At 32.4% G+C, this 14,989-nt stretch overlaps 1 long non-coding RNA gene across 1 annotated transcript; it reads right to left on the minus strand.

Moving 5' to 3' along the window:
• Nucleotides 1-303: 303 nt before the first annotated feature.
• On the minus strand, nucleotides 304-8,210 carry LOC132747673 (uncharacterized). The gene is made up of 3 exons (XR_009628149.1): nucleotides 8,080-8,210; nucleotides 2,071-2,140; nucleotides 304-792 (listed from the first exon to the last, which is right to left on the minus strand). It is a non-coding gene; the product is annotated as an uncharacterized LOC132747673 (long non-coding RNA).
• Nucleotides 8,211-14,989: the final 6,779 nt, after the last annotated feature.

A 14,989-nucleotide genomic window follows, 5' to 3' on the forward strand; every position in this document is an offset into this window, starting at 1 on the left:
ATAAGCCACATTTCTAAATATAAAGAAGTCCATTGAATAACCACAAAAACAAAGAAGCGAAACCATCTAATAATATTATGTCGTTTAATGCAACGATTGCATCTTTCGGGAAAGAAGCATCTTTGGAATGTAGGCACGTTTTGACATGGGAAACGAAGGCACATGATCAAGCAATACAAAAAGAGTAAACCGCAAACAAATTCTAAAAGTACATGCGCAATGTATTCTGCATATACAGGAGCTATATCAATAATGGACATCAGTATAAACATTGAAAAATATCTAACCACCCTGCTGCCCATGCAGAGAAGAAAGAACAGTACTGAACGCAGGCACGATAATGCGATTGCAGTTGTTTACTGTTCTTTTTCCGAATGGTACATCGATAGCACAGGTGCTCGCAATTGTAAGTGAAAATATTGTAAGTGACCGCCTTACTGTTCCTCATTTCCTCTTCAGCATTTTTAACTGTTTGCTCTGGGTTAGAATGTGGGTATTTGACTACCTGTAGCCCGTTCATTTCTTCAAACTTCATATCTGTTTGTTTTATTTTGAAATTCTGTCCACAGAGGGAACGAGTAATAGTCTTGCCATCCAAGCGAGTGAAATGAATAAGATTCACTTGTTTTTGCGTCGAATCTACGTTCGTTACGATTGCGTGATGTCTGTAAGGAGAATACCAATATGGCCTAAAACAGATGTGATCGCCCCTCTTAATTTTATGAACCGACTTTACAGGTTTTCTCCAGGTACAGTCAGGACAACACTCTGATTCTCCCTGGTGTAAACGGTCTAATGAAGGGGAAAAACAGTATCAAACATCAACATGTATATCAATAAAATATAATTATATATCAAATAGAATAGATATGTACCCTTTTTTTCATGACCCCACTTTCAATGCTAATGATACGTAATTTATTACCCTTCCAGATTTTTTCCACCTTCTTAAATTGATATTACCGAGCCAGACGGGTAATATACACACTAAATTTACCCGTTGTGGCGATGCGCGTACGGTTCGATTTAACGCTGTGTAAATTCCGATATACAAGCACTTTTTAAGTGTCAAATAATTTTTTTGCCAAAATAAAGTAATGATTAATATTCTCATCAGTATTGAAAACAAAAAAGGCCTCGCCAAAGCTTGATATTAATTACAAAAAGAGTGTATTCAACAGACTACTCCTTTTCTCTTGTTTACATTCGTTAGGTACGAAAGCAAATACTTCATGTATTTATGTGACGTCATGTTGTGGTGAAGGATTATCTTAAAGGGAATCTTATTTTGACGTTTCAATTGAAACAGCAATGATTTATTTTAAAATAGTCTTTCTCGGCATGGGAAGGGTAATAAATTAATTATTTTGGGTTTGGGGTGATATATGTGGATATATTTCCTGGCAAGATAAAATATCACCCTTGCCTAACGGCTCGGGAGATATAATATCTTGGAAGGTAATATATCCACATAAATCACTCCAAAACCAAAATAACATATAATATAGAGATGATTTTGTTGTCTTTTAGTAGCACCAACACTCTATTGGAGACATTACAGCTTTATTGATGAATGAAGAATCTGGGTGCTTTTCCGTAAATTACTTCAGATACGAACTGGCACCCGAGACCGAGAACCACCGACGCTGCATAAGCTAGCTGGATAGCTTCCTAACATGAAAGTAAACGAATCCAAACTCCCTTTCGGGATTCGTTCGAACTTATAGCTGTGAGGGGCAAGTGATTTGAAGTGAAAAACAACTAAAATGGAAATACATTGATGAAAGAAGAAAAAAGCTCGTATACCTTCATTTGATTACATATAATATTTCCCTCATCTTAAACGTTCTTTTTGATATTTTTCTTAAATACTAAACCGTCACTGGCAAATTGTCTTAATAATACATAACAAAATATGAAAACTAGATCTAGAAGGTTGCATTCAATGAACCTATCGTCCAACAAAACCCAGACCAAAGGAGCCAAGTGGGGCATCTAACAAACCTAGAGAGGGCAAAGGGACAATTATGGCAGTTCAACATGACTAACTGTAACATATAACTTTTGTACCTGTCTCGTTGTTATTATTACTGCTTTCTTCTACATGAATGCAAATGTCACCGTCAGTCATATTTGGTTTCTGTGGAGAAAACAATACATGGTATTATGATAAAATCAGATGTTAACTTTAATGTTGTTTTAAATCATGCACAACTGAAAACAAATTAAACTAAATTATTGGCAAAGTATATGAACAGTTGATAACGTCGGATTATGTCAAAGAAAACCTATGAAAATTGTCATAGAATGTTCAGCTATGAAATTTAGAACATTTTAGCACACATAAAAAGTATTTGATATCGGTATCTTTGCGTGATAATTATACAGTCTATTGCTTTTCAGATAGTTTGATCATTCCTTCTTGAATAGGATATAATCACAATATTATTTGTTTATTTCTTTTTTTATTTAACTTATTCTCTATTTCCGTTCTGAAATTTGTCTGAGACAAAAGAGCACCGCATGCAATGTTATTGCTCATCTGTTAAAAATTATAAAGGGCATTTATGTAACTCAAAACACTGCTTTTAATGCGCACTGCCCAACAACTGCACCTTGTGGTAATAAGCAAGCATTTCAAAATTATGTTGACACATTTTCTTTGAATGTTTGAATAACGGGCTACATCAAAGGTTTTGCATGACGGTGACAGCGACGACGACGACGAAGATTACCCTAGATAGCACAACTGTCTATAATGACTCTAAATGACAAGGATTAATAAGGATTTATAATTTATCAATGGTTTGTGACTCAGGGTGCCATGTGACTGTTATGATGGCCATGGTCATTGTCAAATAGTATCAAACTCTAACGTTTAAAACAAAGTTATACGATAACCATATAACGAAACTTAACGCTGATTACCGTATAAAACGTTACTTTTATACAAAAAAATACCACTTCAAGCATGAACTTTTTACATGTTTTTACATATGCAGAAGCCCATAGACTTTCTGTAATCCTTGCCATGATGGCTTGTTACTTTAAATGTGCCATCCTGCTTGCAAAGATGATAATGAATAAAGAAATCACACTGTATTATAACTAAAAGCTGAGACTGACACAAAATTGAACCTTGGTCAACTGATGTCAAACTTCAATTCTAAGTCAGAAACTGTGCGTATGGTCCAAATTATATAGTTGTAGCTCAACTCGAAAAAGTAGTTCAAATGGCATGACATATTAGGTTTGTGCTCTAAATTCCAATATTTTAGCTCTAAAACAAGAAGCCAATCAAAAGGTAAAAACAACCTGGTAATTGACATGTTATATCAAATGGGGCTAAGATTTGCTACATACTTGAAAATTTTCTAAGGACTAGTCGTAATTATTTTAGAAGAGAAGATTTTTTTGATATCGACCCTGGGGCGGAGGGGAAGAACAATGACTTTAACAAATATGATAGTGGTTTAGAATGCTTCATAAGCAAAAGTGTTTAAGTTCTAGGCCCTTTCAATATGGAAACCTGGTAAAAAGCGATCCATCGGAAGCATTATCAAAGAAATTAAATAAAAACTGACTTGATTTAATGTAAGTTTTTTTTCAGGAAGGGAAATGGTATAACTTTCACGAACCCTTGCACCGGCTTAAGCGGTTTTAGTCTTCTAAACTTAATGTGCTGGGAAAGAGTTTTCCCACTTATTTAAACAAAGTGACTCCATTGGCACGGCAAATTTCGACCCCAAGGTCTTGATTTGAAGAAACTTAGTCTTTAATGCAATGCTACACATCAAATATCTTAGCTCTAAGCCTTTTAGATTACGTTATTTAATATGAAATGTGTTTATTTATTTATCTTTTCTTACAATTAATCGTCGTATAAATTAGATACAATTACAATTGTACTCGTATTTTCTTCAAAAGTCTCTTTTTACAGACGTAAAGGCTTCGCCTCGATGAATTTGTTGCTTATTTTAGCGAACTGCATTCTTACATCGGTAAGACACTTTTGAAGAAAAACTCTAACTGTATCTATTACATACACTCTTTATGTACAATATTTTTATTTTTATATTATTTTACCAAGTTTTTGTTAAACGTATCAAATATATCTTAATATTATGCATACGTAGAATTATTTTTTTGCCTTTCGTGGAAATCTATTAGCACGGGTCATAAGATTTTAGTTAATTTGAATAATTATAATAACGGGTATCAGAGGGAATTTCCTCTATTATAAACAAGCCGGTCATATTTCTAAAAAACATTTGTAAATTTGTACTTTAATCAGTTAAAGGTGTATAAAGATGAAACTATACACATTTTTGCCTTGCTTGCTTTATGCAAGATTTTGTAAGACGCTAAATCAGCAATGTTTGTGCCATGTGGAGGCTGTAAAAAGTAGCCCCGTTCATTCAATCAGGGATGTTATATTTTCGATCCTTAAAGATCGCCCAGCACGACATTATTGTTGTGTTTGTAGTATTTTAAAATAGATAAATACAGAATCCCTAAAGAAAGCCCAACACGGCAAAATTGAAAATGTTGCAGGCTCGGTTTGATTGAGCCTGTTCATGGACGGTACTGGAAAGTGCAAGTTACCGTCCACGCCCGCTAGCACCGGCTTAAGCAGAATTCAACATTTAAACATGAAATAGTAAAATTTTGAATTGAGAAACATCCGCAGATGTGTTCATACGGCGGTTATCATGGAACCTTCAATGTGACACTTCCGTGCCATTCCATGAAAAGCGGCGTATGGTCCCCAAGTAATAAAAAGCGTGTGCCCTAAACGAGAAAACAATGGGTGGAACTAAATAAAATGGAATTTTGAAAGGGGATCCGAGGTTATGAAGCCTGCGTATCACAGATAAGACGTCAAAAGACAAATTTAAAAAGCAGGCAACATATCCTAAGGGTGATTCAACATTATTCAAGTAGGTTTTTACTTTTCGGCATTTTTTCTAGCTGGGTGGTTCCAATATTATTCCTACTTGAATAATGTTAAATCACCCCTAGGATACGTTGCCTGCTTTTCAAATTTGTCTTTTCACGTCATATATGTGATATGCAGGCTTCATAACCTCCGATCCCCTTTCAAAATTCAATTTTATCTAGTTGCGCTCATTGTTTTCTCGTTAGGGGACACTCATTCTTTTACTTGGTGAACTTATCATGGAATGGCATGAAAGAGTCACGTTGAAAGTTTCATGATAACTGCCGTATGAACATATATGCGGATGTTTCTAAATTCATACTTTCACCATTAACATGATTAAATGTTGAATTTTGCTAGGCCGGTGCTTGGGGCGTGGACAGTAACTTGCACTTTCCATTACTGTCCATGAACAGACTCAATCAAACTGAGTATGCAACATTTCCAATTTTGTCTTGTTGGGCTTTCGTTACCCTCTATTTTTAATCGAAATGATGAAAAGAAGTGTATTTCTATGCAAACAAAAAATTGAAAGTGAAACAAGATGGTATTGAACATGAATATTGTAAACATGAATATTAAGACAGTACAATATGAAAGTCAATTATTCTTCCGGTTATACAAGCTGAATGTGATGTAAACATAAAGGTAATGTAATATGATGGAATTGTTAACATAAACTTTATATAAACTTTATATAAGATGATTGTAATGTAAAGTAAACAATAATTTAATGTGAGATGATGGTAATGTAAACACAAAATTTAATTTAAGATTATAGTAATGTAAACATAAATTGATTTAATGTGAGATAATGTTTATGTAAAGATAAATTTAATGTAAGATGATGGTAGTGTAAACATAATTTAATGTTATATGATGGAAATGTAAACATAAATTTAATAGGGAAGAGGAAGTTAATGTTATCATAAATTTAATGTTATGTGATGATTCAATTTATAATGATGGTAATGAAAACATAAATTAATTGTTAGATTATGGTTATGTAAACATAAAATTTTATTTGTAAGAGCATGGTAATGTTCACAGGAATGTAATGTGAGATGATGGTCACCGTAATGTAAACACAAAATTTAATATAAGATGATGGTTATGTAAACATAAATTAATTTAATGTGAGCTAATGGTTATATAAAGTTATATTTGATGTTAGATGATGGTAATAAAACATAAAGTTATGTAAAATGGTCGTTATGTAAAGATAATGTTAATACAAGATAAAGGTAAAATTAATATAGAGTTAATACAATATGATGGAATTTTTAACATAAAGTTTATGTAAGATTATTGAAATGTAAACATAAAGTTATTAATGTAAACTTAAAGTTAATACAAAGTAATGGTAATGTAAACTTAAAAATAATACAATATAATGGTAATTTAAACATAAAGTTAATACATAATAAAAGAAATGTAAACCTAAAGTTAATACAATATAATGGTAATGTAAACATAAAGTTAATGCAAGATTATGGTAGATAAAGCTTATGAAAGTAAAAATCAGTCAAATTTACTTCAAGAAAAACGACCATTTCATCCAAGCTTAATTTGATAGTTTGCTTCTAAACAAAAAGAAAGAAAAAGAAAATAATTTTACAGGTAATTCAAAATGCCCTAATTTTCGAAAAAAAAGGCTTATTTATTAAATGTCCAAGTTTTTTTCTTCAGAAAAGTGTCCTTATGACCATGGCAAATTGCGTTCACATATTACATACAGGTGTCCTTTAAAGAATGAAACACAGCCGCAATACGATAGTTAGTTATATTGCAAACGACCGTTTATACACGGCCATATAGCCTGTCAGGAATCATTCAATCGAATATTTTATCTTGGCAGGTATATATCCACAGATATCACTCCAAAACCCAAATAATGTTGTTTATTACTCGTCCCCTGCCGACTAAGACGATTTTAAAATAAGTCAATGTTGTAAATTAAACGTCGAAATAAGATTCACCGGGACGCAACATCGAACAGCACGCGCATCGTTACAGCGCATATTGTTTACAACGTGGGGTACCCAAATGATACAATTTATGTGTTTATTACCTGTCTGGCTCGGTTATATAAATTTCTTCAAGCGGATCAATCAAAAAGGGGAATATTGGATGGGTAATATTATTAATTATAAAGATTTTTGACTTCAGTATATCATCCCATTTTAATGGCATTCTATCACTTTATAAACCCCCTTTTGTCTAAGATTTCCCCAAAATTCCTTTGATTTGATGTATAATCTAAGTTCAGGTGTGAGCATTATAATAATGCAAATAAATTTCTCGGATTCTGAATACTTTGCAATATATACCGTAAGAACCTAAGCGCAACAAATAACAATGTTTTTCTTCAAAGTATATGTGTGCCTAAAATTTGTTATTGTGTTTTGTTCTTTTTTGGTATATTTCTAATTCAAATGATATTACTTCAACAAAAGTTTTCACCGCTATGATGTCTTAATGCTTGAATTACTTCTTATTTAACAACAACGTTCGAGCAGCACTCATCTTTTTACCTGCGCTTTTCCCGCGCTACATTGAAAAAAGTCTTTTATGTGTTGGGTTTTCTTTAAAAAGTGTAGCGATTAAGAATTTACATTATTTTTAATTCGTTGTACAAGTTGCAGACGGATATATTTGAGAATATAGCCTTGCTGACGTGATAATCATTTGCTCGCGCCACCGCCTTATAATATTTATCTTTTTTTTGCTACAAACTAATCAAATTTGAAAAGATGGTTAAAGTTTATCTATTTGTACGCATAAGGACAACATTGCTTAGAGGCCATTTTATCAGGGGATGATCAGAGCAATATTGTTGGGAATCATCAAAATTCATTCCGGCAGTAAGTCTTAAGGGCAATATTGGGACATTTTTCGCCTGTTAAAAACGAATAATGAATAAATTGAACAACGACCTAAGGAAAAAAAAAGTGGACATTAATATAAAATATGCTTTCTCTATTACAGTTTTTTCGACAAAAGTGGTTCGACAGTTTTTACAGTAAATATATTTTACACAAATAAAAGAGATATGCTTTAAGATAGTGTCATATTATAGTAACAAATGCATTTCAGTCAATTTTTAATTTTAGTTTCATGAAACAAAAAACACTACTTACCGATGTGGTAAACCGTTTCTAAAACAATAACGAAAGTTGCGTAGGCCTATTCAATCGTTGGCAAACTATTTATTAAGCCCTGACTTCAAATCTTCAAACGCATTAATTCAAAATGCTCCTTTAAGCGTGCAAGTGTATGTGATAATATAAATTTTAAGATAAACAATTTTTTTTTGAAATTCAAGCGGGATTTTTCCTCAAAATGATATGGTTCCGGGTTTGTTACAAAGAAAGTTGTTGAACCGCAAATTTGATATACAGTGTATACGGATTCTTCTCGCGTAAGATAAACATGTACGAGTATATCACAAATAAGTGAAAATTGCGTAACAGAAATGAAAATTTCAGTATGTCTTAAAACTTATAGCCGTATCGTAGAACATATTGTTATAACAAACTTAATCAGGTAAGAGTAAATCGTCTGTTTACATAGAGAATGTTTATAAACGAAGTCATAAACGAAACGTGAAATGTGTATAGAATAAATTTAAAATTAAGAAAACACTTTGTTTTATATTCTTTTGTAAAATGATGCTTTATTGTAATCTCAGAATTAGCATTTATAAGACAGATGTACGACATCATTTACAAAATTATGCTTTTACAGATATTTTAAAACTAACTTAATTCCCGTTTTTGTCGATTGCGAGATACTGCGATTCCATTTCTTCTGTAAAATGTGAAATATAACAAGTTCGATCAATACACTTTTGCCCCAAAAATTGCAAATTTCTCCTGTAAAAAGGAAAGAAGAAGAAACAAATTGTTTACATTAAAAATGAATGAAACGCTTTTATTGTGTAACTAACATTTAGCGCACTATTATTCTAAAATGAAAATTACGTCACGTCAAAATTTAATATTATATATGCACTGCAGTGCAATACCCTAAGGGCGTTAACCCGATTGAAGGTATAAGTTACACTCACTTAAGTGACTGCACTGTTTATCGGCGAGGGCGGGGGGGGGGGGGGGGGAGAGAGAATACAGCATGCGTGTTGATTGGCTCATTTTTTCTGGTGTTAACTTATTGTCTCGACATTGAGAGTGATAACAATAGAAAAGTCATATTTATATGTTCTTACATTGCTTATATATTTTTCTGGTTTCAAATTGTGACGTCGTGTTTTTTGTGCCTATGATACAAAAGAAAAAGAACATCAAAACACTCGGAAATCTGATTCATACCATAAGCACTCTTCTATAAATCAGATAGCCTCATGTTTCGATGCTCTTTCTATAACTTGTTCTATTATCAAATAGACTTTATGCAACTGATTTGTCCTGCTTAGAAAGTGGAGCCATCCTTTGAAAATTTAAGAGATATCAGAGTCACAATAGTACTCTAGAGCAGTCATCAGTATAGACCCTGGTCAGACTGCAATCATGTTGGTCTGAATCGATACCGTTTCTTAACAGCAAGGGCTTACTAATTTCGGTTAAAAATTGCCAACCTTTTAATGAATATCAGCGAAATACAAAGTTTACGTCTTTTAAAGCGTTTTCATAACCTTTTCGAGGTATACTGTTGAGACACTGGAAAATAGCCACACCGAGATTTTTACACGTTTGATATTTTCTTCCGGCAAGTTGTTTTTAGAGCTTCGGAATTAGGAAACAGTCACAAATGGCAAGATATGGCGAATGGAAGCTCGATTCAGATATTCTCGTACAATGGCCCCTTTGTGTAACGAAACATTGTCATACGACAACCTGACACCAAAGAGACCAGTTGCTGGTCGACGGCTCTTGAAATATTTCTTTAATTTAAGAAGGACTTTGCCTTTGTAAAACTTGACAATTACAGATTTACCCTTTTGTACGTCAATTTGAATAGCTGGACATTGATTGATAAAGAAACTTACTAACATCACCTTTTTGACGCTCCTGGTGATTTTTGCTATGCAAGGTCTTCGACTTCCTTTGGTTGCCCATATTTTGTAATGTTTATTTCTGTTGGGCTCATAAAAGTGAGCCCACGTCTCATCGCGTGTGATGAAATATCGGTTGTTGGTTTTAGGGAACTGTTTCAACAATTGTTTAGAGATTCTAACCCGAGCAAGTTTTTAATCTTCTGCACTTATCCTTCTCATTTTTAAATCACGTCTGAGCATTGTATGAGCGGCTCTTACAGAGATGTCAACGCATTTAGTTAAATACCTAGTTGTAAATATTGTTTAGTGGCTATCAAATCCTTTTGGCGAAGGTGCAGTTTTCGGACAGCGTGAACGAGGTGCATCTTTTACTGAATCCATACCACTTTTAAATTTATTACACCGCCGTATGAGAGATTAAAAAGAAAGTTCATTGTTACCATAAACACGACATATTTCATTAAATATGACTTTCGTCTGTATACCAAGAATACAGTAGTTCTTGATATAGGACCTTATTCTGTCAGTGAAAGCAGACCTTTTTCCAACCATGTTGGCTTTAGTATACATGAGTAGATAGCTACTGTCAAAGCTAAACTGAACTGATTTAGGCACCCCTCGTGCGAAGTGAACAATTTCTTTGGCGCCCTAGTGAGAAGTGTACAGTTTTATGCACTTCTAGTGACAAGGGGAGAATGGCTTAGACGACCACACACCTATTGCGAATGGAGGATTTGCATAAGGCATCCATAATGACAATAGAACATGTGGAGAGCTTTCAGTAATTAAATCAGGGTAATTGATGTCAAAATGTTTGATGTTGATGACATGTTGGCGTTTGTGGTCAGCTTAACGTTGTTTAAAATCATCGAGAAATCTTACCAATGACAACGCTTTAAAACAAAAAGGTGTTTCTGATTCATATAGCTTTGAGTGCACGAAAATACCTTACAGAGATTAATCTTTCTCTGAATGTATATATTAATATTTCATTTGTTTTAAGTCAGTTATTTCATTTCAGATTACGACTGCTTTTCAATTAACGGTAAAGCATTTCAGCCAAATATGAGGGATGGGGCATGTATATGTTGTTATAACGATGGTGGGCAAGACTTTGTCTACTCAGAATATGGATGCCGTTGCCATGTTTCAACGGAAGACACACAAAAATTGGTTGATCAGAAATATCAAACCTTTTCTCATATCTTAGAGCTAACCGACACGAAAATAATGAATAAATGATAAGCATGAAATCATTTAATTAAGTTTGTGGATAAAATACCTTTTTATCAACAGCAAGCACTCGCAACAAAATTTGTAAATGATAGTTATTTTAACATATAATGAAGTCATTGCCAAGATTTAGGTACATTAATCCAAACCCGAATTGCAGGTAGCTCTAAAAAAATGAGTTCTTATGTTTATTCCCACAAATTGTTGAATGATATTCTTGTAAATTATTTTGTTTGAAAACAAAAAAAAACGTGTATACTGGTGACAGAGAATATATATTGTACTGAGTAACATAGTACGAAAAATAGTATGAAATCAGTTAGAAAATAATTTAATTTCTTTGTTATCTCAATTTGTTCACTTAACACTTACCCTGCTGAAACCGACAATGACTATCTTTTGCCACAAATATAGAGCGAGGCCAGTCAGCACATACGTACACTCCAACAAGGCTCTATGCTGGTGGATTTTTGTATTTTGATATTCAAATCCCTTATACTTTGAATGGATTGTTCCTTTTCAAATGAAAAGCCAGGTAAATCCATTACACAAAGACAGCTGGCTAAGTGTTAAGGTTAATCTTTGTCAAATACAGAGGAAAGGGAAAATATATAGATTACAATTTTCGTCACATGATTTCTTTTAATATTGTTTTTATTGTAGTTATCTATACTCGTTTGGTCTTCGGATTTTTTTCAAGTATAAGTGCGTTTCAAAATCCATGGTTCTTTTCTATTCTTACTGAAAGGTAAATTTTAAAGTGATATTCTAGTGGCATCAACAATATAAAATTGCGTTTGTTTAAAGCAACATTTTACAAAATTGATATTTAAATATGAATTTTTTAAGATGTTAATAATATTTATCACCGATGTGTAACTTGTTATATTAAATTAGGGGCATAATGAATAATAATCTTGTTTTTTACATGACCTATATTAGCACGTAATAAAAATTACATCCTCGTTATCTTTTAAGTGATTGTTTACTGTACATTCATCTCTCATTTATTTTTTGTCAAATGTTTAAAGTCAACAATTGTGTGTCCTCTTCATAACTTTTTAATTTTAAAATTGCAAGAATGAAAAAGTTATGTATGTCTGTTGTCAAGACTCGAGGCAAGGCCCCAAATATTATATTAATGATGTTTTAATGCCTTAAAACGATTTGTCTATGCAGTAATTTAAGGTCAAAACGTCTTATAAAATGAAGACCAGCATCATCAGAAACTTGATGAATGTCAGAATTTTTGTCAAAATGTCTTTAAGAAATAAAACCAGCATTATCGGAAACTGGATTAATGTCATGAAATATGTTTTTGTGTCGACTTAAACAAGTGTACAATTCAAATTTCATAAGACACGTGTGATTCAATCCAAATGTAAATTACATTCGTTATACAAATGATAATGAATTTCTTTTCCTTGTCATTATACATAGCATTCACAAAAACTTCCAAATAAACATTGTAAAAAGAGATTTAACTTTCGTTGTAATTTTGCTTGAATACAATAAATTTCAATCATAACTATCACTGGTACTAGAAACTAAAACTTAAGGTTTCCACACTATACAATCCGGTATTTTCCCCGAAATTTTTACTCTTATTAGTCTCGAATTTTCTAAAATATTAAGTTTGATAAGTCAGTTGCAATGTATATAGACATTTTTCAATGTCTTTTATTAAGCGCCATTAAGGCTGCTCAAAATAAGAACACAAAATGCAAATCCGAGCGGTAACGCATTTAAGCATAATATCTTTAAGAAAAAAACAATTTCTAAAACTTGAAATGAGGAAAATGGAAATAACGTCCATGGATGGATATCAATGAATACGATAATATGACAAGGAGAGAGATATACTTCTAATAATGTCTTATTCTTTCCCAAAAAAAATATTTCCACGTTTATAAGTTGTCACCTGAAAAACTATTTGTTTAATTTTCCAGTTTTCATTTTTGGACTAAATCGGACTTAAAGTTTGAATTCGCATAAATTTTTTTTTATTTAAAGCTGTCTGAAAATGCACATTAAACAGTATTATAAACTGTTTATTTTTTGTTTTTATATATAATGACATTTTTTTTCCTTAATGTTAATTTTATTATTCGGATATATGATAATTTTGTTAGATTATTGATTTTGTTATATAAAATGTATTTGGAATTATGGCATTTCAGACTTGAACTTTCTAGATACAGCTGATCTCCATTTCAGATATGAAAGAAAACGTATTTTATATAGCTTTTTATATATTGAAAACATCTTTCCCGACAAACAGACTGACGACAACAGTAACATGTAATTGGACAACACAAAAAGATTACCTACATCCGAACAACCCCTAAAAGAAATCTTCTGTTCAATATAAATTAAATAAAAGTAAAAATAAAATTCTGAAATAATATTTTCGAAAATTGGATTTAAAATTCTTCAAGCCTTGCCGAGTTCTTCTTGACCGAAAAACTGCTTTTTATTTCTGAAATACCATCTTAATCTTTAACAATCTTCTAAAGTTTAATCATACAGTAAAAAATAAGAAATACATGTATAACGTACATCAATTTTGTCAAATTATAAAATGTTCTGAACTGCATATTTTATAAAAAAAAATAATAATGATAATAATAATGATAATTTTTGTTATTATCAAAAATGGCAGTTTATAAGATTACTCTTATAACGAAAATGGCACATTACAAGATTGTTGCTGTTATTAAAAATTACACGTTTATAGTTTCTTAAATAGATTGGAGGTTTTTAAAACTTATACATCCTATTTCCGACAATGACGACGACACCGAGATATCATTCGTAAATATTTTTGAAGGTCGTACAGAATAAGGTCGTTATGTGAAATGGACCGACAGTAGTGTAAGGTCGGTTATTCGGTTACTTATTTCAAGACCTCTCCTGAATGCAAAAATAGGTCGTTTTCCAACTATATGTAATGTCATTTCAGTGCCACTTATTTTCACAGTCCTTGAGAGATTTTGGAAGCTTGAGTTTGTGGAGGTATTAAAAGATGACACTGAGGTATCTACTCGACTGCTAGATTTCAACAAAATAATTCACCATGTTATTTGTACGTGATAGAAAGATATCTAAATACTTTTGATACTTTGGAATTAGCCATTTAGATTTCCTCTTATGGTAATGACGATTTTCATGCTTTAATGATAAAGCTAAAATACCACGACCAACCACCGGATCATGCATGCAAAATTGCCAGGTAAATATTATGAGACTACACGAACATTTACTTCTAAACAAGTTAAATTATTGCATCTCATGTGATTGATATGTATATAACCTTTTGTAACGTCAGAGGGTTACAATCCGTATTCTTAATTTGTTTGTCTCATGTGATTTATCATCCTCGGTAATCCAGGATATTTACCGTATACATACAATACTATTAAATGTAGTATATACTGAATGTGTACCGTGGGTTTCGACGATGTAGTATATACGGAATGTTTACCGTGGGTTTCGACGATGTAGTATATACGGAATGTTTACCGTGGGTTCCGACGATGGTGATTTTATACTGTTTAGCCTCATGTGACGTCAAAGAGTCACATTTCGTATCGTGACATATTTTCCTTTTCGCTGACTTGTACAAGAACATAACGGTTACGATGTTTTAGTTATTATGCTTGAACATGTAACAAAACAAATACACTGTATCACATTTATCACCCGACACTAATTATATCAACCAAAACGACATCTGATGTTCATAGTATGTTGTTAAGAGTGATCATTTTGCTTTTTTTGCACTCAGTTGGTCGTGATATTTA

Source organism: Ruditapes philippinarum, unplaced genomic scaffold (assembly GCF_026571515.1).
Source record: "Ruditapes philippinarum isolate M1 unplaced genomic scaffold, ASM2657151v2 ctg111_1_1_1_1, whole genome shotgun sequence".
Taxonomy (NCBI): domain Eukaryota; kingdom Metazoa; phylum Mollusca; class Bivalvia; order Venerida; family Veneridae; genus Ruditapes; species Ruditapes philippinarum.